The sequence below is a fragment of the Carlito syrichta genome, unplaced genomic scaffold, assembly GCF_000164805.1.
Source record: "Carlito syrichta isolate Samal-C Ts95f unplaced genomic scaffold, Tarsius_syrichta-2.0.1 Scaffold301789, whole genome shotgun sequence".
Classification (NCBI taxonomy): domain Eukaryota; kingdom Metazoa; phylum Chordata; class Mammalia; order Primates; family Tarsiidae; genus Carlito; species Carlito syrichta.
In genome coordinates, this window is record NW_007245885.1 from 70,734 (window position 1) to 97,366 (window position 26,633).

The 26,633-nt window shown below is 45.3% G+C and overlaps 1 pseudogene; it reads right to left on the reverse strand.

Moving 5' to 3' along the window:
• Nucleotides 1–22,393, reverse strand: part of LOC103257548 — a 67,182-nt pseudogene extending 44,789 nt beyond the window's left edge.
• Between the last annotated feature and the right edge of the window lie 4,240 nt (nucleotides 22,394–26,633).

Consider the following 26,633-nt stretch of genomic DNA (forward strand, 5'->3'; position numbering starts at 1 on the left):
CCACTCACCTCAGTCTCCCAAAGGCATGGGATTACAGGCTGAGCCACCGAGCCCGGCTTCCACAGTGTTTTAAGTATCTACATGTATACAGTTGATGACCACCAGCAGAATCAAGTTAGGGAGTATTTTCACCACCCAACACATGTCTCTTGGCTTTGACCCCTCCTCCAGCTACTGGCAGCCACAGTCCTGATTTCTGTCTCTTTAGCCTCGACTTTTCCACAATGACATATGAGAGGGGACCCAAAATACCTGGAATTTATTGATAAAACTTGTCACCTTTGTAGTACTCTTTGTTTGATGCAACACACCTAATGGGGCACTTTTTCCACTGTTCAGAACCGTTTTTGAACTCGTCCATATTGATCTTTTAGTGCTTCTGCTGTTTTCGGTTTCACCTCTTCCGCATCGGCAAAACATTTCCCTTTGAGGACTTGTTTTCTTCTGGGGAAACCAAAAAAGGTCACTTGGGGAAAATCAGGTGAATAGGGAGGGGTGGAGCACGGGGGTCATGTTGTTTTTGGTCCAAAACTGCTGAACACACAGCACAGAGTAAGCAGGTGTGCTCTTAAATCACCCATCATGAAATAGGCAAAGGCATCAAAAGGTTTTCCAAAACAAAATTCACTGAAGCTGAATGCAACCTCTCACAATGCTAACTGGTTCACGGATGCCAGTGGGTTCCTAGAACTTAGTGGGGAAATTCTGTACTACACGGGGCCTGCCCTCCAAAAGAGAATTCCAGTTTGTTTATGGGAGGGTCTCCCTTGGATACATTTTGTTTCTTTGAATTTTATTTTTGGTATACACAGGGTCTCACTGTGTTGTCCAGGCTCGTCTTGAATGCCTGGGCTCAGGAGATTCTCCTGCCTCTGCCTCCCAAAGTGCTGGGATTACAGGTGTGAGCCACCACACCCAGCCCATTTTCACTTTTTATCTCACTGCTGCTCCTAGAATAGGGGGGTCCCTTGACCCTGTCCATACCATTTGAGCACAGTATTTCTTTCCTGGCTGGATTTGACAGACATTGTAAAGACGAGATGTTTTGGACTTCTTGGCACTGTATCCATCCCCAGGGGACACTTAACAGTGCATGGTAAGTTTCAGTTACATTTGCACAATGACTAAATCAAGGACTGGGGGGAATCCAATTTGCAGGACCTTGAAGGGTTTTTTTTGTTTTTTGTTTTTTGTTTTTTGAGATGGAATCTTGCTGTGTTGCCCAGGCTCAAGTGCAGGCACAATCATAGTACCCTACAGCCTCAAGTTCCTGGGCTCAAGTGGGTTCTCCTTACTCAGTCTCGCAAGTAGCTGGTTTAGCTTGAAGCCTTCTTATTGAAGGAGCTCAGGGAATGCTGCTTCAAAATACACTGGTGTGGGCCCAATATTCCTTAAACATCTGACTTCCCCCTTCCAATCTTGGAGAGGTGGATTCACTCTTTTTCTCTGATCTACTGTCTAAATAAACTTTCTTTTCTTTTTTGTTCTTTCACATTTTAAAAAAATTTCTGAAATACAAATCAAAATAAATTTTTGTTACCTGTCATTTTAACAAGTCTGACAGTCTTTTCAACACAGGATAACTCAACATAGGGGCTTTCAAACTTCCTTTTGAAAAACCATGCATTTTATTGTGGAGAGAAACAGTTCATCAGAAAAATACTTAGGAACATGGACTATGGTTTTTCATGATCTTAGAGCACACCCTCCAACTTAAAATTTTGTCCACTAAAATACATAAGTATCCCTCCTATCACACAATGACTATGCTAAGGCAAAAAGACTATGTTAAACTAAGTTTATTCAAGGTTTCTATAGGTACCTCCTTTCAAAGTCTCACTCTGTCTCCCAAGCTGGCATGCAGTGGCACTCATGGTCACCACAGCCTCAACCTTTTGGGCTCAGGCGATCCTTCTGCTTCAACCATTTTTGCTTAGACTTTACCCCTGACACACCTTGAATCTAGCACAGGTTAGACATAGATAGATAAATTTCCAATAAGCAGGTTTTTAGGGGGCGTTTGGACATTTTAAAATTACTTTTTACTGCGGGCCAAGTAGCAGCCTACCCACCCCCTCGGCAAATCTCCGTCAGATGCAAGACAAGGACAGCCCAACCATTCAATGTATGGTTTAGCATAATAACCTCCAAGAAACTTCCAGATTCCAAAGCCACAGAACTGATGATAAGACCACCTTTTGGTCAAGGAACTTGTGAATTAAAACATCTGACAGGCTGGGCACAGTGGCTCAAACCTGTCATCCCAGCACTTTGGGAGGACGAGGTGAGAGGATTGCCTGAGCCCGCGTGTTTGAGACCAGCCTGGGCAACATGGTGAGACCTCATCCCCACAATATACCAAAAAAAAAAAAAAAAAAAAATTAGCTGGGTGTGGTAGCACGTGCCTATAGTTCTGGATACTTGGAAGGCTGAGGCTGAAGGATCACCTGAGCCCAGCAGGTTGACACTGGGGTGGCCATGAGTGTGTCACTGCACTCAAGCCTGGGTGACAGATGAGACTCCGACTAAAAAAAAAAAAGAAAGAAAGAAAGAAAGAAAGAAAGAAAGAAAGAAAGAAAGAAAGAAAGAAAGAAAATGTCTGACAGGTCTCTTGCAGAAAAACTCCCTCCCCGTGTCTCCTCCCTTCTAGATCACCACTATGGCAGCAATCGTGTGACTAACCCACCCATTTCCCTGCTGTCCATCACCTGACATCAGTACCTGCATTTACCTGCCCCTTCGTGATGAGGTGGAGCACACCACCACCCAATCACCTTAATGATCTCCCCCCATCAAAGGCAAGGATTAAATGGAAAATGGGTAAAGGGAATCTGGCAAGCTGAAGGCCTGGGAGCGGATGCTGCGTTTTGATTGGAGAGGATGCCATGGCAAGGGGGTGTTGAAACAGTCTTCAGGCCTAGAGCCGGTTTCTGGGAGGAGACATCCCAGCACCGGGGGAACCAGCTTCTTGGTATGTTGTTCTGGGTCCAGGTGGGGCCTCGTCCCTCAGAATGCAAAGTCTGAAAAACATCTCAAACACCCACTCTTAGGTTTTATAATAGAGAGATCCATCTACAACATCGGCGACTGACCCTTGGACAGTGAGCCATCAGAGAGGTGGTTTAAGAGTAAGGTATGCGGAAAGTGGGGGCCCTTGGAGGTTAGAGTGGCTTGTGCCCTTGAGGATGACATCAAGGACATCTGTGCTGTCTTAGGCTCATTGTGTAAGGGAAGATATGTTTATCAGCCTCGAGAGTAGCTTCCCCCCACCTCCCCGGGGGTCTGGCATGAAGACAACCCGTTTTTCTCTATTGAAGTGAAAGCAAACTTAGAAACAACGGATTTGTTCATGTCTAACCATAGCTACACGTTCGTGGGGCTCCGGACTCTTCTACAGTGCTTACTCCATTGCCCAATACTGATTTTATATAGGTGGTTTCACTATCTGCCTTTAAGAAATTCCCCTTACCCTTTGCCTTCAGAAAACTATTATTTTCAGGAACCCATATGACTCATTGAGATTCACACAGGTGCGTCCCTTGTTTAGCCTTGTCAAGACCAAGTCCAGATTCTCCAAATGCCCATTTTCTCTTTTTCTGTCTCATGAATGAACTCCTTGTTCCCATGGATCAATAGGAGCAAAATGCTTGTTAACCAAACTTTGGGTAAACTTTCCTCTACCCCCCAAACACCTGAACTGTAAAGATCCCTTTTTATAAAAGAAAATCTGGTCGGGCATGGTGGCTCATGCCAGTGATTCCAGCACTCTGGGAGGCTGAGGCAGGAGGATCGCTTAAGCCCAAGAATTTGCAACCAGCCCAGGCAACATAGCAAGATCTTGTCTCTACAGAGAAATCAAAAAATTAGCTGGGTGAGGTGGTGTGCACTACTCAGGAGGCAGAGGCTAGAGGATCGTTATATCGAGGCTGCAGTGATTCATGATTGTGCTTCTGCACTCCAGCCTGGGTGACAGAGTGAGACCCTGACTCAAAGGAAAAAAAAAAAAGAAAGAGAAGAAAACTTTTTGCTTTACTCTTGAAATGTTTGCAGACTTTACAGTCAGAGTGTTCATTTGTAACAGTACCTTTCCAATCATACCTCCTGCAATAATCCTTTTGAAGAAAGTCTCTCCTTGCTAAATTCAGTTTGTTTTTTTATCTGACAGAGTAGTGATCTGTGTGCCCAGACAGACATATGAGGGGAAGATTTGTGTATTGAGGCCCAAGTATGTGCATGTGAGGAGGGGACTGCTCAGGGTATGTGTGTGTGAGACAGCCAAACCAGGTTCTTATGCCCACTGCCCAGAAGAAAACAAAACAGATGCAGTAGTAACAATGGAGAAAGAGTTTAGTATTGCAAAGCAACTGAGCAAGGGGAGAGAGAGAGAGAGAGAGAGAGACCACTCAAATTCACCTCCCTAAAGATTTAGAGGATAAGGCTTTTTTTTCTACTTTATTTTATTTTATTTTTTTTTGAGTCAGAGTCTCACTCTGTCACCCTGACTGGAGTGCAGTGGCATGCTCATGGCCATTGCAGCCTCGACCTGCTGGACTCAGGCGATCCTTCCGCCTCAGCCTTCCAAGTAGCTGGAAACACAGGCACACGCCACCAATGCCTAGCTAATTTTTTTGATTTATTGTAGAGACAAGGTCTCGCCAAGTTGCCCAGGCTAGTCTCAATCATCTGGGTTCAGGCATTCCTCCGACCTTGGCTTCCCAAAGTGCTGGGATGACAGGCATGAGCCACCACATCTGGCCCGAGGATAAGGTTTTTAAAGGTGTTAGTTTGGTGGGCTGAGCCAGTGCCATGGGTATGGAAAGAACTGCACCGAAATCAGATTAGAAAAGAAAGTTGATCTGGGAAGTAGATCAGAGAAAAAGGGTGGGTCCATCTCTCCAAGATTGGAAAGAGGCCAGATGCTTGAAGGAAACATGGCGGCCAATGTTGAGGTTGGAGGCTTTGAAAATTTCTTTGGGGCAGAGAGTCAGGCGGTCATTCACAGGAGCTGATGTCATGGTAATGGGGTTTGTTTCTCATATCTGATGACCGGACGCATGGGCGGGAAGTCATGAACACATAGACAGATGGGCCAGTAGCTGGATGGATGGGTGGATCAGTCATGGTGGCTGGTCACATAGATGAGAAGTCACAATGTCGTGTGACTCGCACAGAGTTCCGGGAAGGGATTACTGATGTGTATACGCTCCAGGAGACCAGAAAGACTCATTCTGGGCTCTGTCCTTTCTAAAGGCAACTTGGCGGACAGAGGGATGGGGCTATTGGTTGGTTGATCAACGGGAGGGCCTTGGGACTGTCTTCCTGTGGGTCCAGTGATGGGTAGGGGACTTCCTGGTGCTCTGGGCCTGGGTAGGAGTTTGGGTCTGTTAGAGTATAAAGTCTGAGAAAGATCTCAGATATCGCTCTTACGTTTTACCACAGATGCCTTCTATGAAACCATTCTAACCGGTGAGACACCCTGAATCATATAGGAGATAGTCCAGAAGAAAGTTGTAGGAGGAGATAGGCAGGGTGTCCCTGGAGATCGAAGTCGCATTTTTGTCTTTCAGATAGCTTCTCATCTCCTCTAGCAGTCTTCTGTTGATTGGCTCTCCAGGGCAGAATCCCCTCTGCCCCAGGGGTCAAGATGTGAAGTTACTTGCAGGGGGAACTTAGAAGAAATATCATTTTTTTGTTGTCTTCTGTTTAGAACCCATGTCTGGGGGAAGCCGCCCAGGAAGGATTCAATCGGTTTTTTGCTTGTTTTGTTTGGTTTTCAGAGTCTCACTCTGTCTCCCAGGCTGGAGTGTAGTGGTACACTCACGGCCACTTCAGCCCCTACCAGCAGGGCTCAGGCGATCCTCCCGTCTCAGTCTTCCAAGTAGCTGGAACTACAGGCGCACGCCACCATGCCTGGTTTTTATTTATTTATTTATTGTAGAGACGAGGTCTCGCCATGTGGTCCAGGCTTATTTCGAACTCCTGGGCTCATGCAATCCTCCTGCCTCAGTTTCCCAAAGCATTGGGATGACAGGCGTGAGCCAGAAGGATTCTAAAGGCTGGGCCACATATCCATTAATCCCACATAACTTTATGATTGGCAGGCTGTCCTCTCACTAATTAAATAAATATCTGTTCTTGCCTTTGGGAAGAAGGGGCGCGGGGAGAGAGAATGGAAATGCAGTGTCTGTGGGACAGTAGACCAGAGTTCCTTTTCGATATTAAAATGTTAAAAAGTGGCTGGGCACTGTGGCTCACACCTGTAATCCCAGCACTTTGGGAGCCCGAGGTGGGAGGATTGCCCGAGCCGACAGGTTTGAGACCAGCCTGGGTAACTTGGCAAGACCTCATCTCTACACTTTAAAAAAAGGAAAAATAATTAGTCGGACATGGTGGTGCATGCCTCTAGTTCCAGCTATTCAGGAGGCTAAGATGAAATAATTGCCTGAGCCCAGGAGGTCGAGGCTGCAGTAGCTGTGAGTGTGCCACTGTACTCCAACCTGGGCGACAGAGTGAGATTTCAACTCCAAAAAAAAAAAAAGAAAGAAAAAGAGAAAAGTTAAAGAGCAAGGGTTTAAAACTCCCCCTCCCGCATATCCAAAATAGTTGAAAAAAAAGAGATAACCACTAGGAATTTGAATATGACTCTGTCTTTTTAATCTGTATTTAGTTTTATCAAACACCCATTGCTTTTCAAGTCCAATTAGCTTGGAGATGGCTATTTAAGATTTAGAGGAAGGGGACATAAGTCACTGTATTGGGTGCAAAATATTCTATGAGTGAATTTCTAACCATGGCTGTGGTCGTTACTCCATGACCTCATATTAATTCTATGTAGTTGGTTTCATGTGTATGTGTCAGGTTTGTCTTTGAGTCTGAGAGACCAGAGGGTTTCTGAATGTGAAGACAGTTCAGACTTGTCTGGGCTTGTCTCCTGAGCGGATGGGGCACAGTCTGTTTGGTCTATTTGCATAACGACAATGAGGGGTTCTTTTTTTTTGAGCCAGAGTCTCACTCTGTCACCCAGGTTGGAGTGCCACCGCAGCCTCGACCTGCTGGACTCAGGTGATCCTTCCAAGCAACTGAAACTACAGGCACGCACCATCACACCTGGTTAATTTTTGGATTTATTGTAGAGACGAGGCCTCACCAAGTTTCCCAGGCTAATCTTGAACCGCTGGTCTCAGGCAATCCTCTCGTCTCAGCCTCCCAAAGTGCTGGGATGACGGGCTTGAGTCACTGCGGAAGAGTTCTTATAACACAGCCAAATTCGAGGGAGGAAATCGTCTTGCAAATTGAATAGCATCTTGGGGTTTGGGAGAGAAGAATCTTCCTTGGGGGTACAACTGTGAATTTTTTCCCCTTCTCTTGGCTTTGTGTGACACCCCGCCTCCCCCATGGGGGAAATCCCAGAGTATACGAGAATATTGCAGGAAAACAGTTTGACTGAGACCAAAAGACCCTGGTACCCTCTCCCACGATGCAATGTTTGGAGTGGAAGGATCAACTTTCCATCTTGAGTGATATTAAGAACTAAGACTCATAGGTTTCAATTCCTTAAGGGCTGTGCTTCTGTCTTTACGGTCCATATATCTCTTTTTGCAACTATTTTGGATATGGGGTAGGGGGAGTTTTAAACCCTTGCTCTTTAACTTTTCTCTTTTTCTTTCTTTCTTTATTGTCCAAGGCAGTAAGATCCCCACTCCCACACATATCGTTTTGTTATTCACAGTAGCTGAGATACAGAAACAACCTGTGTCCCTGTCTGCCAACGAACTGGCAGATGAAGCAACTATGGTCTAGGCCCCAGCACAGGGGTTCATACACGTAACCCCAGTAATTTCGGAGGCCAAAGTGGGAGGATTGCTTGCGCCCAGGAGTTAGAGACCAGCCTGGGCAACACAGAGAGACTCCATCTCTGCAAAAGAATTTTAAAGAAAAAGTTAACTGGGCATGGTGGCGTGCTCCTGTATCCCTAGCTAACTGGGAGTTTGAGGCTAAAGGATCGCCTGAGCCCGAGAGGTGAGTCATGAATGGGCTATTGCACTCCAGCCTGGGTGACACAGTGAGACCCTGACTCCAAAAAAAAGAAAGAAAGAAAGAGAAAGAAAGAAAGAAAGAAAGAGAAAGAAAGAAAGAAAGAAAGAGAAAGAAAAAGAAAGAAAGGAAGAAAGACAGAAAGAAAGGAAGAAAGAGTGGTCTATAGATGGAACATCATTTAGTCAAAAAAAAAAAAGGAAAAGAAAATCTCGCTGTTTGGGGCAATATGGATAAATCTGGAAGACATTATGCTAAGTGAAATAAGCCAGACACAGAAAGTCAAATATTGCCTGATGTCACTTCTATGTGGAATCTAAAAAAAAGGTTGAACTCTTAGAAGCAGAGCATGCCGGGCACTTTGGGAGGCCAAGGACAGTGGATTGCCTGAACCCGAGGATTCGAGACCAGCCCAGGCAACTTGGCGAGACCTCATCTCTGCAATAAATAATAATTATTATTATTACTATTATAAATGATCCTGGCATGGTAGTGCCTGCCTGTAGTTCTGGCTACTTTGAAGGCTGAGGTGGAAGGATCGTCAGAGCCCAGCAGGTCGACGCTGGGGTGGCCATGAGCATGCCACTGCACTCCAGCCTGGGCAGCGGAGTGAGACTCCAACTCTAAAAAAAAAAAAAAAAGCAGAGCACAGCTGTGCTTACCAGGGGGTAGGAGGTGAAAGAAAGGGGGAGATAATAATAATGGTAAAATAATGTGTGGACTCTCTGGGGACTTGAGTGACATTAAAGATTAAATTTGCCCTCATTTGGAAAATTTGAGCTCTGTGTTCAAGTGGTTTCACTTGGCTCTTAGGGCTGGTGAGGTATTCTGGTAATTTATATGATATATGCCTACTGGCGTGATCTTAGAATCAGGATTCTTAGGATTTTAAAGGGATATCATTTATCTTCTTCCGTGTAATATACACTTGGGGTATTCATCATCCTTAGCAAAGAGCGTGCAGGGAATGTTAAAATCTTGAAGCACAGACTCAGACAACCTGACTTCGAATTCTGGCACTGTTAGTTACTAATTGGTGACAGTGGACAAGTCTTTAAACTTCCCTGAGCCTCAGTTTCTCCATCTATATAATGGGAAGACAAGAGTACCAGAGTTACTGCGTTGTTGTAACACGAGCGCACGGACCATGAAACCAGGAGTTTCAATCCCGGCTCTGCCTCCTCTTAGCTGTGTGACCTCTGATAGTTTTCTTAACCCCTCCGTGCCATGGTTTACCTTCGAAATGGCAGTGATCATGCAAGTACAGGCCTCATAGGATTGGTATCAAGATTAGAAAAGAGAAAGCCCACAAAATGTCAAACACGTAGCCCTGCATGAGTCCTATGAGTATCATAAGCAGCATGTGAAAGCTCTTTACAGAGTAAAACCTAAATAAGTGTTTCAGTAAGACTGAGATCGGGGCGGAGAGGGCAGAACCTGAGAGAGAGAAGGGAACTGGGCCCAGAAAGGAGATGGTGTTAATTTCCGAGGCAGAACAGGCAGGGGAGTGGGTTTCGGAACCTTTTCAGAAGCTGCTGAGTTTCTTGAGAGTTTCTGAATGCCGAATCCCTCCTGGGGAATGTGGGTTCTGAAAGGGGACACCTACAGAAACCTAAAAGAAACTTAGCTTATTCTGAGTTTAGTCTTTTTGCCTCAGCATAACCACTCGGTGGCTCAGCCTGTAATCCCGCGCCTTGGGAGGCTGAGGTGAGTGGATTGCCTGAGCCCGCGGGCTTGAGACCCGCCTGGGCAACTTGGTGTGATCTCATCTCTCCAATAAGTCAAAAAATTAGCCGGGTGTGGTAGCATGCGCCTGTAGTTCCAGCTGCTTGGAAGGCTGAGGCGGAAGGATTGCCAGGGCCCAGCAGGTCGGGGCTGCGGTGGCCGGGAGCGGCCACTGCACTGCACTCCAGTCTGGGCGACAGAGTGAGACTCCAAGTCAAAAAAAAAAAAAGAAAGAAAGCGTTCAGACATTGTACTGCAGGCCAGCGGCAGCCTACCCTGCACCCCCCTGCCAAATCTCCCTCAGATGCAAGACCAGGACAGCCCAACCTTTCGATTCATGGTTTAGCACAATAATCTCTAGTCAACTTTTAGGTTCCTGGGGAAGGTCAAAGATCACCGTTTGGCAGCCAAAACCATAAACGTGAGAATACGACCGCCTCTGTCCAAGGAGTTTGTGGATTGCGAGTCTCTTGCAGGAAAAACCCCTCTGGGCCCAAAGCTCCCAAATTAACCAAATCAGCCTTTTGTGACCTACATACGTGACTCAGACAGACACCACCATGGCAGCAATCATGTGACTAATCCACCCATCTGCCTGCTGTCCGTCACCTGACATCATCCATACCTGCACTTGTCTCCCCCTTTGTGATGCCGTGGAAGAAGACCGCCACCCAATCGCCTTAAAGATCTTCCCCCAGCAAGGGGAATGCCTAAAAGGACTCAATCACAAGCAGCCAGCAGCCATTACCTCGCTAGACTCTGGTGTGGCCCTGGGCTCTGTGAGCTATGGCTGTCGCCATGCTTCCTGGCTTTGGTCCCCTCCCCCACCTTGGATAGGTGAATCGTCTGTCTCCCTTCTTTCTCTCTCTATTTTACTTTTAAATAAACTATGTTTTTAAATCTAACTTCTGCGCAATTCTTTGCATCTTCCAGACAGCCACAGTCATCTTAGAATGCCAGCCCTCTTCCCGTCTGTGGGAAGTGATCTCTTTTTAAATAAATCTTTTCTTTCTTTCTTTCTTTCTTTTTTTTTGATTCTCACTCCATTGCCCAGGCTGGAGTGCAGTGGCATGCTCATGGCCACCCCAGCGTTGATCTGCTGGGCTCCAGTTGATCCTTCCGCCTCAGTCTTCCAAGTAGCTGGAACTACAGGTGCAAGCTACCACACCTGGCTAATTTTTGATTTATTGTAGAGACAGAGTCTTGTCAAGTTGCCTGGGTTGGTTTCAAACCTGTGGGCTCAGTCAATCCAATCTGCCTCCCAAAGTGCTGAGATTACAGGCTGAGCCACCAAGCCAGACCTAGATAAATCTTTTCTTTCTTTATCTTTTTGTGTTGCAAATCTTTGTGATACTCAGATCTCTGATTACTGGTGCTGTGTCCCCTCCAGACCCTTCATACCTAGCAGGTTTCTTCTCTCACTTAATCTGTTCTTGGTTTCCCTAGTACCCTATTCATTGTACTTGGACTTTTGCATGGACTTTTCTACTCCCGCTCCTTTCCCTCTTTCTTTTATTTTTATAACAGCTTTTTTGAAATATAACTCACAGACCACTTAAGGACATCCAAATATTTTAGCCCCAAATATATGGAGGGTCCCCCAAAAATGTATACACACTTTTTTTGAGTTAGGGTGTCATGGCCACCGCAGCCTCAACCTGCTGGGTTCAGGTGATCCTTCCGCCTCAGCCTTCCAAGGAGCTGGGACTACAGGTGTGTGCCATCACACCTGGCTAATTTTTTTTTTATTTATTGTAGAGACAAGGTCTTGCCATGTTGCCCAGGTTGCTTTCAAACTCTCAATCCTCTCGCCTCTGCCTCCCAAAGTGCTGGGATTACAGGCATGGGCCACCATGCCTTGGCGGTATATGTATTTTAAGAAAGGAAAAAGATGTATTGAAATTGTAATACGCAATAAGATGAATACAAGTTACGTTTGACTTTTGCAATTAGAGGAGGTGCTCAAAGTGATTACCATCAGAATCCAGACCCTTCTGATTATGGTGAACATTGCTTAACATATGGATAAATTTTTTGGCCACCCCTGGTTTGTTTTTTTTTATTGTTGATGAAAAGATGCCAAACTGTAAAAGATTTTAAGATTGTTTATTTTGAACCAAACTTGAGGACCTAAACCCGGGAATTCCCAACCTCAGGAGGACCTGAGAATGTGTGCCCACTGTGGTTGAATGTAGCTTGGTTATATGTCATTTCAGGAAGGCAGAAGTGACAAAAATCACACCTCAATGCATGTGAGATTTTCACTGGTTGGCTCTGGGGAAAGAGGACTATTTCCAAGGGGTGGGGCATGTAGATCATAGGTGGGTTTGAAGATTTCTTGACTGGTAATTTGTAGTTCCTGGGATTTTGAGAATCAGGAGAGGAGATGTTTAGCCGAGATAAGGGAAAGAGGAAAGACTCCATGTTTGTTGATATGGAGATAAACCCTGTACGTGGTCAACGTCAAAGAAGATGGATAAGGTTCCTGGAGTCTGGGAGTCCCCAAGAAAAGGCTTTGAATGGCCATAAAATACTTTGATTTCTCTCTTTATTTTGTTATGCCAGAGTCAGGTTTTATGACCCTAAATCCTGAAAGCAAACTTCAAGATTTAGGGTCATAAAACCCCATCTGGTGAGTCTTTATCAGGCAGTGACTCCCCAAACCTCTTACTTAGGAATTTGGATAACAGAAAAAAAATGTCAGGTGTAGTCCTTATTATTTTTATAAAGACAGGGTCTTGCTATGTTGCCCAGGTTGGTGTCAAACTCCTGGCCTCACGTGATCCTTCTGTCTTGGTCTCCCAAAGTGCTGGAATTACTGACATGAGCCACCATACCCAACCCCCAAATATATTTATTTGATGTATTTTGAAATGGTTGCAGCGGGTCCAGCCAACTGAGGTGGCCCTGCAAAACCGTCTTTTGTGGGGGAATTTTGCTTTTCTATTAACGTAGCCAGGTCTCCCCTTTCTCATCATTTCCTAGATCTAAGAGATATTAGCTGGAAGTCTAGACACCTTTAAAGGTCTGAAAAGAAGCATTTACCATCTATCCTCCCTGAGGACTGCTACCTGTGAGGCTTCTTCAATATCAGCGTTCCTTAACCTTCTTGGCATCAGGGGCCAGTTTCATGGAAGACAGTTTTTCCATGGACTAGAGTGGGATGGGATGGAGGAGGGAGAGAATTGTATTGAGATGATTCAAGTGCAATGCATTTATTGTGCACTTTATTTTTATTACATTGTAATACATCGTGGAATAATTATTATTATGAAATTATTTTGATGCGAGTCTGTAAGCAATTGCTCTATCAGGGCCTCTGTGCAGTCAGACCTCACTGCTAACGTTAATCTGAATTTGCAGTCACTCCCTAGCGCTGGTATCACCACCTCAGCTCCACCTCGGATCATCAGGCATTCGATTCTCTTAAGGAGTCGCAACCTAGCTCCCTTGCATGTGCAGTTCACGATAGGGTTCACTCTCCTATGAGAATCTAATGCCACTCTTGATATGACAGAACATGGAGCTCAGGCAGTAAGGCAAGCGATGGGGAGTGGCTGTGAATACAGATGACCTGCTGCTCACCTTCTGCTGTGCGGCCTTGTTCTGGTATCAGTCCATGACCTGGGGCTGGGGACCCATGATCTATATAACAAGACCTCCTCTGCTAGCCAAGCCTCTTCCTTTCCCCCTGTTTTGCCAGGATCCAAGCCCCCTTCTTTTTGTAACCTCAAGATGGTGTGTAAGCTTCCATACTACCTTGGGATGTTGGGTATTTCTAAAGGCTTCCGTGTGTACAATTTAAATAGTTCTGTATGCTTTTTCTCCTATTAATCAATCTGCCTCATATCAGTGGTCTTTCAGTGAACCTCCATGGAACCAGGGGTTTCGGCTCCCATACCATTAATATCATCCATGTAAAGTGTACAATCTGGCCAGGTGCAATGGCCCATGCCTATCATCCCAGCACTTTGAGAGACTGAGGCGGGAGGATTGCTTGAGCCCAGGATTTCGAGACCAAATGGGGCAATGTAACAAGACCTCATCTCTACAAAAAAAAATTGAACAATTAGCTGGGGGTGGTGGTGCCTGCCTGCAGTCCCAGCTACTTGGGAGGTTGAGGTGGAAGGATTGCCTGAGCCCCGGAGGTCGAGGCTATGGCGAACCATGGTCGTGCCATGGCCCACCATCCAGCCTGGGTGACGGAGTGAGACCCTGGCTAAAAATAAATAAATAAATAGTGCACGATGTGATGCATTTTAGTATAATCACAGTTGTGCATCTATCACCACAATAAATTTTAGAACATTTTCATCACTCCCTCCCAAAAAAACCCTGCACTCAATAAGAATTACTCCTCAAGCCAGGCTCGGTGGCTCAGCCTGTAATCCCGCACCTTTGGGAGGCTGAAGTGAGTGAACTGCCTGAGCCCGCGGGTTCGAGACCTGCCTGGGCAACTTGGCAAGACCTCATCTCTACAATAAATCAAAATGAGCCGGGCGTGGTAGCACGCACCTGTCGTTCCAGCTACTCGGAAGGCTGAGGCGGAAGGATCGCCAGAGCCCAGCAGGTCGAGGCTGCGGTGGCCGGGAGTGGCCACTGCACTCCAGTCTGGGCGACAGAGCGAGACTCCAACTCAAAAAAAAAAAAAAGAATCACGCCTCAATTCTCCTTCTCTCAATCCTAGGCAACCACAGTGATGGTTACTTTTGAGGACTAAACTCTGATCTTTTTTTTTTTTCTCTCTTGCCCAGATTTCTAATTAAGAGGATTGGGGAGTCATGCCCTACAAACCACAATAGCTCATCAGATGGGCTTTTATTAGCCCTATATAATGTGGCTTACTTTGCAATCTGACTCTGACATACGTCACATAACAGATAAGGAAGGAAATAAAATGTATTTGATTACACTGCAAAGCCATCTCTTGGGGACATTTGCTTCTGAATAGAATCCCAGGCATGGAGGTCCTAGCTACTCAGGAGGCTGAGGCAGGAGGATTGTTTGAGCCCAGGATTTCAAGACCAGCCAGGGCAACATAAAGAGACTCTCAACTCTCAAAAAGAAAGAAAGAAAAGAGAGAGGATACTCTCCCGTGGAGGCCAGACCTTTCAGTGGGAACTGGAGTCACTAAAGGGATACATCTAAATGCAGTGGGAGTTATTGGATCTCAAGGTGGCAGAGGCCAGGTGGCAGGTGGTACTCATCACCACCAGGCAAGGGGGACATGGTTACTGAAAGGGACAGTAGAGTCAGAACAGCAACCAGAGTAATGAGACCATTCCTAAAATCCTAGGGCATTGGCTGGTAGATCATGGTGTTCCTAGAAATGAAAGACAGGGAACCTACTAAATTCTTACTTGATCTGTGCAGGCAGAAATGATCTAATTCAAGTGGACAAAAATCTAGCTTGAATCATAAAATCGGAGCATCGTGGTCTCTTAGTCAATTCCCAGATTTGAGTCAGTTTATAGACTTGAATAAAGGATAGCTGGATCCCTTGATAAAGGACCCTAGTACACCACCTTATACTGGGTTTTTTTATTTTGGAGTCAGGGCCTCACTCTGTCACCTAGGCTGGAGTGCATTGGCATGATCATGGTTCACCGCAGCCTCGACCTCCTGGGCTCAAGTGATCCTTTCACTTCAGCCTCCTGAGTAGCTGAGACTAGAGGCCCCGGCTAATTTTTCAATTTTTTTTTAATAGAAATGGGATCTTGCTATGTTGCCCAGGCTGGTCTCAAACTCCTGAGCTCAAGAGATCCTCCAGCCTCTGCCTCCCAAAGTGCTGGGATTATAGATGTGGGCCATCACATCCCGCCTACCATCTCATACTGCTAACCATTCTTTTACGAGAATGCCTTTACGAGATGGCTGTGCATTGGAGAAAAGGAAATAGACAGACTGTTTGGGGACTTTTCAGACACTGTCTCTGATCTGACACTGATTCTGGGAAACCTAGAGTGTCACTGGTCTATTAGTGAGAAGAGGGGTTATGGAGTCAGGCGATCAATGGAGTTTTAGCTCAGGCCTGTCTCACGGTGGGCCTAGTGAATCTCTGAGCTCATCCTGTGGTTATTTTTCCAGTGCTGGAAACATAATTGGACCAGAACTGCTCAGCACCTTCCAGAATCCACACACTGGTCCCCTGACCTGTGGAGTCAGGGCAGTTATGGTGGGAAAAGTCAGAGGAAGCCACTAGAACTGTCTCTGCCTGGGAAAACAGAAACCTGAAAGCAATATTACATCCCTAAGCAGATGGTAGAGATTAGTGCCACCATCAAGGACTTGAAAGATATAGGGGTGGTGATTCCCACCACATCGCCATCAAATTCACCTGCTAGGCCAGTGCAGAAGATAGACTTCAAGCAGTGCACAGGGCATTCATTTTACTTGAAGACAGACATGTCCAGATATGAGATTACTACACCAGTTTATGGGCTGTAGTCAATGGTTTGGCTGGATGGTCAGAGACTTGGAAGAGACAGGACTGGAAAATTGGTGAAAAGGAAATTTGGCTTGGGAGGCGGAGACAAGAGGGTAGCCTGAGCCCAGGGGTTCGAGACCAGCCTGGGTAATGTAGCGAGACCTTGTCTCTACAATAAATAAAAAAAGTAGCCAGGCATGGGAGTTCGCACCTGTTGTTCAAGCTACTTGCAGCAGAAGGATCCCCTAAGCTCAGCAGGCCAAAGGGTGCCACTGCACTCCAGCCTGGGTGACAGAGTGAGACTCCGGCGGAAAAAATTTTTAAAAATCAAATAAATAAATAAATAATAGAAAGAAAAGAAAATTTGGAGAAGAGGTTATGTGGATAGACCTCTCTGAATGGGCAACACACACACACACAAACACACACACACAAACGCACACAAACATGAAGAGGTATGTATCCCATCTGAATGCTCTCCCAAGGGTGACTTCAGCAGAGGACTTTAATAAAGTAGATAGGGTGACTTGTTCTGTGGATACCAGTCAGTCTCTTTCCCCAGCCACCCCTGTCATCACCCAATGGGCTCATGAACATGGCGACCAGGATGGTGGCGATGTGTGAGCTCATCATCGTGGACCTCCTCTCACCAAGATGCCCTGGCTACGGCCACCACTGAGTGCCCAGTGAGCCAGCAGCAGAGACCAACACTGAGCCTGCAATGTGGAATCCTCCCCTGGGGTCAGCTACTTAGTGGCAGGTGGATGACATTGCATCGCTTCCATCATGGAAGGAGCAGCGTTTTGTTCTTACTGGAATAGACAACTTCGGATACAAATTTGCCCATCCTGAATGCGATGCTGCCGCCAAAACTATCATCCATGGGCTTATCCAGCGCCATGGTATTCCATACGCACTGTTTCCATTGAGAGAACTCACATCACAGCCAAAGAATTGCAGTCACGGACTCAGGCTCATGGAATTCTCTGGTCTTCCCATGATCTCAACCATCCTCAGGCAGCTGGCTCGGAGGAACAGTGGGTTGGTCTTTTGAGGATTCAGCTATGGTGCCAGAGAGGTGGCGATACCTGGCAGGGCTGGGCCGAGGCTCTCCAGAAGGCTACAGGTGCTCTGAATTGGCGTCCCACATATAGTGCTGTTCTCCCAAAGCCAGGATTCACGGGTCCAGGAATCAAGAGGAAGAAACGGCAGTGGTACCACTCACCATCACTCTTAGGGACCCCTCAGCCAAAGTTTTGCTTCTTGACTCTGCAGCTGTGTGCTCTGCTGGCCTAGAGATCTCAGATCCAGACAGAGGAATGCTGTCACCAGGAAACATATATATATATCATGGTTCCATTGAAGCGGAAGTGAAGATGGCCAGGTGCCAATGCGATTTCTTCAGACGCCTTCTGCCTCTGAACCAACAGGCAAGGAAGGGGGTGGTGTGCTGGCTGGGGTGATTGGTCCTGACTCCCCAGGGGAAACTGGACTGAAACTCTACCATGGAGATGAGGAAGGGTATGTCTGGGATACAGGAGAGCCCTTAGGATGTCGCTCAGTGCTACCTTGCCCTGTAATGAAAGTCAACGGAAAACTACAATCACCCAATCCAGGCAGGATTACAAGTGGCCCAAGCTCTTCTGGAAAGAAGATTTGGTCACTCCACCAGGTAAACAACCACCTCCAGCTGAGAGATACTTGCTGAAAGTGTACAGTGGAAGAAGATAGTTGTAAATACTTGTTAGGATCATCTGACCATTTACAGCAATGAAGCATGTAATTCTCACAAGTATTTCCTCCTTATTTTGTTGATGAAAATGCTTGTGGGTGCATATATAAATATAGTTTTTATATACTATAAATATCTTTGATTTTTTTTCTTTCTTTTCTCTCCCTATCATGTAATTTAAGATGCAGTGACTTTAGATCATGGTATTTAAGTATTTTTATCTTTACATCATAGTATTTAAGTTATACAATATCAAGAAAAGTATGCATCCCTCATGGACTTCATTATCTCTTCTGGGGAAGCAATGATGTGTTTTTGGTTGTGTGCAGGATAGTTGTATTAGGTGAAGTGGAATTATGATCTTGTTACTGTTCCTTGTTTGCCCTTCTCTTTTATTTTTATTATTTAGAGATGGGGTCTCACTCTGTCGCCAGGCTGGAGTGCAGTGGCATGATTATAAATCATGGCAGCCTCAGACTTCTGGGTCCAAGTGATCCTTTTGGCTTAGCCTCCTGAGTAGCTGGGATTATAGGAACATACCACCATGGTCGGCTAATTTTTTAAAAAGTTTTTGTAGGGGCAAGGTCTTACTATGTTGTCCAGGCTTGTTTCAAACTTCTGGTCTCAAGAAGCCCTCCCAAAGTGCTGGAATTATAGATAGGAGTCAATGCGCCCTGTCCCCTTTCCCCTTTTTCATTAGACTCTTGTTCACCTGGAATGATCTTGTTATGGTCTTTATTTGGTAATCAAGTATGATTTAAGGAGATGTATATTGGTGTCAAGTTCACACTGGGCAGGTTCATCATAGTTAATTTTATGTGTCAACTTGACTGGGTTGCCCAGATATTTGGTTAAACATTATCTCTGGATATGTCTGTGGTGGTGTTTTTTATTTTTATTTTATTTTATTTTTTTTGAGTCAGAGTCTCACTCCGTCACCCAGGCTGGAGTACAGTGGCACACTCACAGCCACCCTAGCCTTGACCTGCTGGGCTCCAGCAATCCTTCCGCCTCAACCTTCCAAGTAGCTGGAACTACAGGCGCGTGCTACCACACCTGGCTAATTTTTTGATTTATGGTAGAGATGAGGTCTCACCAAGTTGCCAGGCTGTTCTCGAACCCGTGGACTCAGACAATCCGCTCACCTCTGTGATGGTGTTTTTAGATGAGATGAATATTTGGATCAGTAGAGTAAATCAATAAAACAGATGACCCTCCCTAAGGTGGGTTGAGCCTCACCCAATCATTTGAAGGCCTGAATAGAACACAAAGGTTGAGTAAGAGGGAACTGCTCCTTCCCGGTTACCTTTGAATGGGGACACTGATTTTCATTTGTCTTTGGACTCGCACTAAAACATGGAGTCATCCTGCATCTTCAGCCTGTCAACTTTCTAACTGGAAGTATATCATCAGCTCTCTTGGTCTCTAGCTGGCCAACTGAAGATTGTGGGACTTGTCCTCCTCCTTAACTGTGTGAACTAATTTCATATAATCTCTCTCTTGCTCAGATGGCTCCCTCTGGGGGAAGCCAGTTGCCATTTTGTGAGGAATGCTCAAGGACCCTTTTAGAGACACCCACACAGTGAGGGCTGAGGCCTTGGTCAACAGTCACTGAGGAACCGAGGTCTACCGACAATCACGTGCGTGAGCTCGGAAGCAGATCCAGCAGCCCCAGTTGAGCCTTCATGGTTGACTGCAGCCTTGTGAGTGTCTATGATCATAGACAAGCTGTTCCTGGACTTCTGACCCTCAGAAACTGAGTTCAATATCTGTTTCCAGCCACGAAGTGTTGGCATAGTTTGTTACATAGTAATAGATAACAAATGCTATCTCACGGATCTTGTGATAAAATCTTGCAGACTCCTCAGCACAACCTATAGACCTTGTTGCTCTCATCTTGCTGCCGCCTCCCTCCTTACCCTTCCCCTTTTCCTCCCCCTTCCTCCTCCTCCTCTTGTCCTCCCCTCTCTCTTTCTTCCTGCCACTCTAGCCCCGAAGGACTTAGGACACACAACTTGTGAAAGGATTTCAGTACCAGGCACCAGGCCCGCAAGTCCTCTTGTATGATGGTAATGCAATTCTGCCTTGCTGACAAGAGAGGTTTTGGTGGCGTGTGTGGGGGTTCAGATCAGAACGCCACTGGGTCTGCCGGGGCTAGGTTGGATATCCCAGAGGTACCAAGTTTGAGCTCAAACCTTTCTCCCAGTCTCCAGACCAGAAACTTCAACTCTCTAACCTCTGACCCCTGACCTCTGACTCTTCCCCTACGTCTTCCCTTCACGACCCTTCTCACATCTGCACTCTCACAAGCCATCAGTGACACCCCTCTCTCCACGGCCAATGGAATGCGTCCCCATGCAGGCTTGGGGACATTTTTGCGTGGGCACGTGTTCCATCGACCATATAGGCTGACCGAGGGGAGGGGTTAGAGGTCAGAAAGGTAAAGGTGAGAGAGAAGAGGCCAACACACCTCACAGGGCCAACGGGAAGGGGGAAACCATTTGGGACACGCACGCTTCATCAGTGGGTGGGGAGGGAGACAGAGAGAGCACAAGTCAAAGCCTTTTTGGGGGTTCTGGGTGGCACCCAAGCAGGTTTCCTGTGGGGAATTCTGATTGGTGGGTTTAGAGTGAGCATACGTGCGTTCTCGGAAGGCTGAGACTGAGAGGGGGCCAGGGCGGCCCATCTGCAGTCCATGTAGAATGTGGGTGTTAGCGGGAAGAGGTTATATTTAATATCCAGCTGCCCCAAAGGGCCATGGTCACCAGTAAGTACTCTGTTTAAGGCAGATGTTTGGATCAATAACATTGAGGAACTGGGAGGATGCAAAGAACTGTAACTGGTGTCAAGGGAGACTGAGCCCAGCTTCTGGTGTGAGAAAACTAAACCTATATTCAAATTAGAGGGACTTTTGAATCAAGAAGGGGGTGGGAGGGGGCTGATTTATGATACTATAATGGAGAGAATAAATGAGACATTGATCCGAAGAAGGGGGAGGAAGGGAGAGAATAAACAAATGAATAGAAAACGGAAAAAGAGAATGAGGGAAATTTGAAGATGTCTGAAAGGCGAGAACTTTGTGAGCACTGGTGGCGGGTTTTTTTTGAGGGTGTGTGGGGTGTGAATTCCAAAGATCCCAGGATAGAACTGAGGTCTCAGGCAGGCTTTGGGTTGTGAAGCCCCAAGGCTGGCAGGGTGAGAACAATTTTGAACAGTGTAGACTTTTGTAGAGGACCGAGGCAGAAAACTCAGAAGCCATCTAAGAAGAGACAGATAAATTCAAGGACATTAAAAATAATAAAGTAAAATGAATAAAGTTGAACAATAAAAGATAATTCAAGGCAGGTGTGGTGGCTCATGCCTGTAACTCCAGCACTTTGGGAGGCTGAGACAGGAGGATTTCCCTGAGCTCAGGGGCTTGAGACCAGCCTGGGCAACTTGGTGAGACCCTGTCTCTATAACAGATAAAAAAAATTAGCCAGGCATGGTGGCACACACCTGTTGTCCCAGCTACTTGGAAGGTTGAGGCAGAAGGTCACCTGACCCTGGCAGGTGAAGGCTGTGATATGTATAATGCCACTTATCATGGCAACAAAAATACAATAAAATATTTAGGCATAAATGTCGCCAAAGAAGTGAAATACACCAAAAACTATAAAGCAGTGGTGGAGTAAATTAAAAAAGACACACTCATGGAAAGACAGCCCATGTTTATGGATTGGAAGAACTAATATTATAAAAATGACCACAGTACTCTACAAAATCACAACCATTTATGTAAAAACCCCAGTGATATGCTTTACAGAAATAGAAAAGGCAAATCTAAGATTCATACGGAAGCACAAAACACCCTGCATAGCCAAAGCAATCTGGAGCAAAACAACAAAGTTGGGAGCATCACACTTCCTGACTGCAAAATACATGACAAAGCTACAGAAATTGAAGCAGTAAGTTGGGGGAATATAGCAGTACACATGAAACAATGGTACAGGTTAGAGGACCCTGAAATAAATCCAAGTATACACAGTTAACTGGCAATCTAAGAGTGCATCAACAACCACTGCAACTTGAATCGAGTGTCCGCAGTCGGCAATGGTGTTTTGCGCAACATTTATGCACTTTTACTTCCCCAAAGACCACAAGTTTGGCATCCTACCAGTCAGTCTGAGTAGTGCGGACAGACGAAGAATCATGGGTGTTGTGTCCAGAATCAACCACAGACAAGAGGCCGGGACTTGTACGTTTAGGATGAAATTCTCATCATTCTCTCCACAGATGAACTTGCCGCCAGCGTCACAAGGGTATGTGAAGTCACCACCCTGGCACATAAACTCTGGAAAAATTCTCTGAAAGCAGGAATGCTTTGTACCAAATCCTTTTTCTCCAGTGCTCAGACCCGAAACGTTTTCTGCTGTCTTTGGAGCTTTGACAACAGCTCGAGGGAGATGTGGTCCAAGGGCTGGCTCATTGTCCATGGCGATTAGGCAGTGGTCCACCGTGGCTGACAGAAAGAAGCTCCAGGAGGCGGCGTCTGCGAAGCCAAAAATGCTTCTTAAAGTTAGTTTTGGCAATGATTTTTTTAAAAAACTTGACACCAAAATAAATAAGTAAAAGCATAGGCAATAAAGGTAAACACAGGCCAGGTAAACATAGGCCAGGCTCAAGTCAGTAATCCCAGCACTTTGGGAGGCTGAGGTGAGAGATTGCTTGAATCCACGAGTTCGAGACCAGCCTGGGCAACTTGGCGAGACCTCATTTCTACAATAAATCAAAAAATTAGCCAGATGTGGTGGCACGTGCCTGTAGTTCCAGCTACTTGGTAGGCTGAAGCGGAAGGATCACCTGAACCCAGCAGGTCAAGGCTGTGGTGGCTGTGAGAGTGCCACTGCACTTCACACTGGGCAACAGAGTGAGACTCCAACTCAAAAAAAAAAAAGAAAAATTGAGACAAATGGAACTAAATCGAACTTAAAAAGTTCTGCCCAGCAAAGAAAACAATCAGGGGTGAAAAGGCAACCTATGGAACGGGAGAAAATATTTGCAAACCATATCTAAAATATATAAGGAACTCATCAACACAGCAACGGTACCCAAATAATCTGATTAAAAAGTGCGTTCTGAGCGTGGTGACTCATGCCTGATAATCCCAGCACTTGGGGAGGTGGAGAGGAGAGGAATGCCTGAGCCCAGGGATTTGAGATCAGCCTGGGCAACTTGGCGAGACCTCGTCTCTACAAGAAGTCAAACAATTAGCTGGGAAAGGTGATGCATGCCTGTAGCTCCAGCTACTTGGAAGGCTGAAGTGGGAGGATCGCCTGAGTCCAGTAGGTCGAGGCTGCTGTAGCCATGAGTGTGCTAATATACTTCAGCCTGGGTGACAGAATGAGACTCCAACTAAAAAAAAAAAGATAATAATATAATATATATAGGATATATATTATATGTAATGATATATTGTAGTACACTATATAATCTATAGTTAGATCATATTCACCCTACAGATCTAACACCAGGGCTTGTTTCTTCTACAATATTGTCTTACGAACAGTAGTCACCATGCTGTACACCAGATCTCCAGAACTTAGTCATGTTGCGTTTCTGAAAATCTGTGCCCTGTGGTCACCATCTGTCCATTTCCCCTTTTTTCCTCATCCCTGGAAACCACCATTCTATTACCTGCTTCTGTGAATTCAAGTTTTTTGAGGGATTCTGATTTCATTTCCTTTAACTATGCACCCAGAACTGCAGTGGGGTTGTTGGACTATGTGGCAATTTTCATTCTAATTTTCTGAGACATCTCCGTACTGTTTTTTATGATGGCTGCACCATTTTGCATTCCCACCAGCAGTGTACAAGGGTTCGTTCCCTTTTCTCCCCATCCTCACCAACACGTGGTTATCTTCTGACATTTTGAAAAGCGCAATTCTGACAGATATGAGGCGATCGAGCTCTCATCGTGGTTTTGATTTGTATGTCCCTGATGATTTAGAGAGGTTAAGCACCTTTTCATGTACTTGCTGATAATGTGCGTCTTCGTTCGAGAACTGTTTGCTCAGGTTCCTTACCTACTTTTTATTTCATTTTATTTTAATTTTTTGGAGTCAGAGTCTCACCTGTTGCCCAGGCTGGAGTGCAGTGGCACGCTCACGGTCACTGCAGCCTCGATCTGCTGGGCTCAGGCGATCCTCCTGCCTCAGCCTTCCAAGTAGCTGGAACTATAGGCGTGTGCCACCATGCCCGGCTAATTTTTTTATTTATAATAGAGATGAGTCTCTCCAAGTTGCCCAGGCTTGTCTCAAACCCCTGGGCTCAGGTAATTCTCTTTTCCTCAGTCTCCTAAAGTGCTGGGATTATAGGCGTGAGCCACTGTGCCTGGCCAATAGATTTCAAAATAGCTAGAAGAGAATAATTCATATACTTCTAGCATAAAGAAAAAACAAATATTTAGGGCAATGAATGTCCCTAGTATATTAATTTGATCTGTACAAATTATAGAACTGTATTAAATGATCACATATGCCATGACACTGTGTACATCTCTTATTTTTTAATTAGGTTTTACTCTATCATGCTCATGGCACACTGCATGCTTGACTTCCTGGGCTCAGGTGATCCTTCTGCCTCAGCCTCAGAGTATCGCACACCACTATGCCTGGCTAATTTTTTTTTTTGTACAGACAGGGTCTCACTATGTTGCCCAGGCTGGTCTCGAACTCCTGGGTTCAAGTGACTCTCCCACCTTGGCCTCCCAAAGTGCTGGGATTACAGGTCACTGCTCCTGGTCAAGAATTTCCTTCCTTTTAAAGGCTGAATAATATTCCATTGTATGGATAGACCATGTTATGTTCATCCAATCATCTTTTTAAAAAAGAATCTATTTTTATTTTATTTTTAAAGATGTGGGGTACAATTTGGGGTTAGGTGTACAAATGGTCATTGTGCAGGTAAAGTTTGGGTTTCCTTTTGGTCCCCACTTCACCTGGTTTGAGATCAGGTACCCTTATTGAGGAAGTGTGCTCTCTCCCCTCCCCTGGCAGTTTCCCATTACTGCCAATCCCTTTCTTATAGTATTATGATCAATATTCAGGATCTGCTTATGAGTGAGAACATGTGGTATTTAGTTCCTTATTTCTGTGATAGATCACTGAGTATGATAGGCTCTGAGTCCCTCCAAGTTGCTGGAAAGTTCATAATTTTGTCCTTCTTTATGACTGTGTAATATTCCATCATCTATTCATCTTTTGATGAACACTTGGGTTGCTTTCACCTTCTGGGTTATTGTGAGTGATGCTTCTATGCACACAAGTATACAAAAAGGGGAATTTTTTAGTGCACCTGTGTTGACATCATCTTGTCTGTATTTTGGAGATCCCCTTAAAAACATGGGTTTTATAAACCCAATCTTAAATATTAGAACAGGCTGGGCATGGTGGCTCATGTCTGTAATCCCAGCATTTTTGGAAGCAGAGGTGGGAGGATCCCTTGAGGTCAGGAGTTTGAAGCCTGGGCAACATAGTGAGATGTTGACTCTACAAAAAAATACAAATAAAATTAGCTGGATATGGTAGTGCACGCCTGTAGTCCCAGCTACCTAGAAAGCTGAGGCGGGAGGATCGCTTGAGTCCAGGAATTTGAGGCTGTAGTGAGCTATGAGAACACCACTGTACTCCAGTCTGGACAACAGTCAGGCTCTGTTTCTAAAGGAATAATAAAATAGGTCGGGTGTGGTGGCTCAAGCCTGTAATCCCAGCACTTTGGGAGGCCAAGGTGAGAGGATTGCCTGAGTCCACAGGTTTGAGACCAGCCTGGGCAACTCGGCCAGACCTCATCTCTACAATATGTAAAAAAATTAGCCGGGCATGGTAGCATGTGCCTGTAGTTCTGGCTACTTGGAAGGTTGAGGCGGAAGGATCGCTGGAACTCAGTGAGTAGATGCTGGGGTGGCTGTGAGCGTGCCACTGCACTCCAGCCTGGGCCATGGAGTGAGCCTCCAACTCAAAAAAAAAAAAAAAAGAAAAAAAAACCAGAAATAATAAAATAAAGAAATAAAGTCTCCTTTCCAAATTTATAGATCTAGTGATTTTTAATTTGACAGAAATATATTTATTTTGTTGACAAAATACCCAGTCTAAGATATCTTGTTATAGCAGTCAGAAAGAATTAAGATAACATCTTACACACTGCTCTGCGTACATTTATTGCAACTAATGATTTGTTGTAATCATTTATTGCAAATAATGAACCAAAACTGATACATTATGAATGCATATATACTATTATTATATTATACCATATACATATTCTATTATGTATAATTATATATGTATATATCATATTATACTATACATATATTATATATTTATGCTATTATCATATTATGAATGTATTTATACTATTATTATAAATACACACTATTTATATTTCTTTGATTTTTTGCCTGTCATTTTTCTGTCCCTGGATCCCATGATATCTGGTGCCTTGGGTGCCTCTGATCTGTGAATGTTTGTCACACTGTCCTTGTTTGTGACACTCTGGGCAGCTTTGAGAAGGCCTTGACAGGTAGGTATCTTGCATCTTTTGTTTAGAGAACCAGTCACCCAAGTCTGCCATCCTTGAGTTTTCTTTCCTGGCAAGCAGATGCCCCCAGGAATGAACGGAAAAAAAATTTTGAAAATCGGAAAAAAAAAGCCTCACCCACCTCCCCAGGGGCAGTGG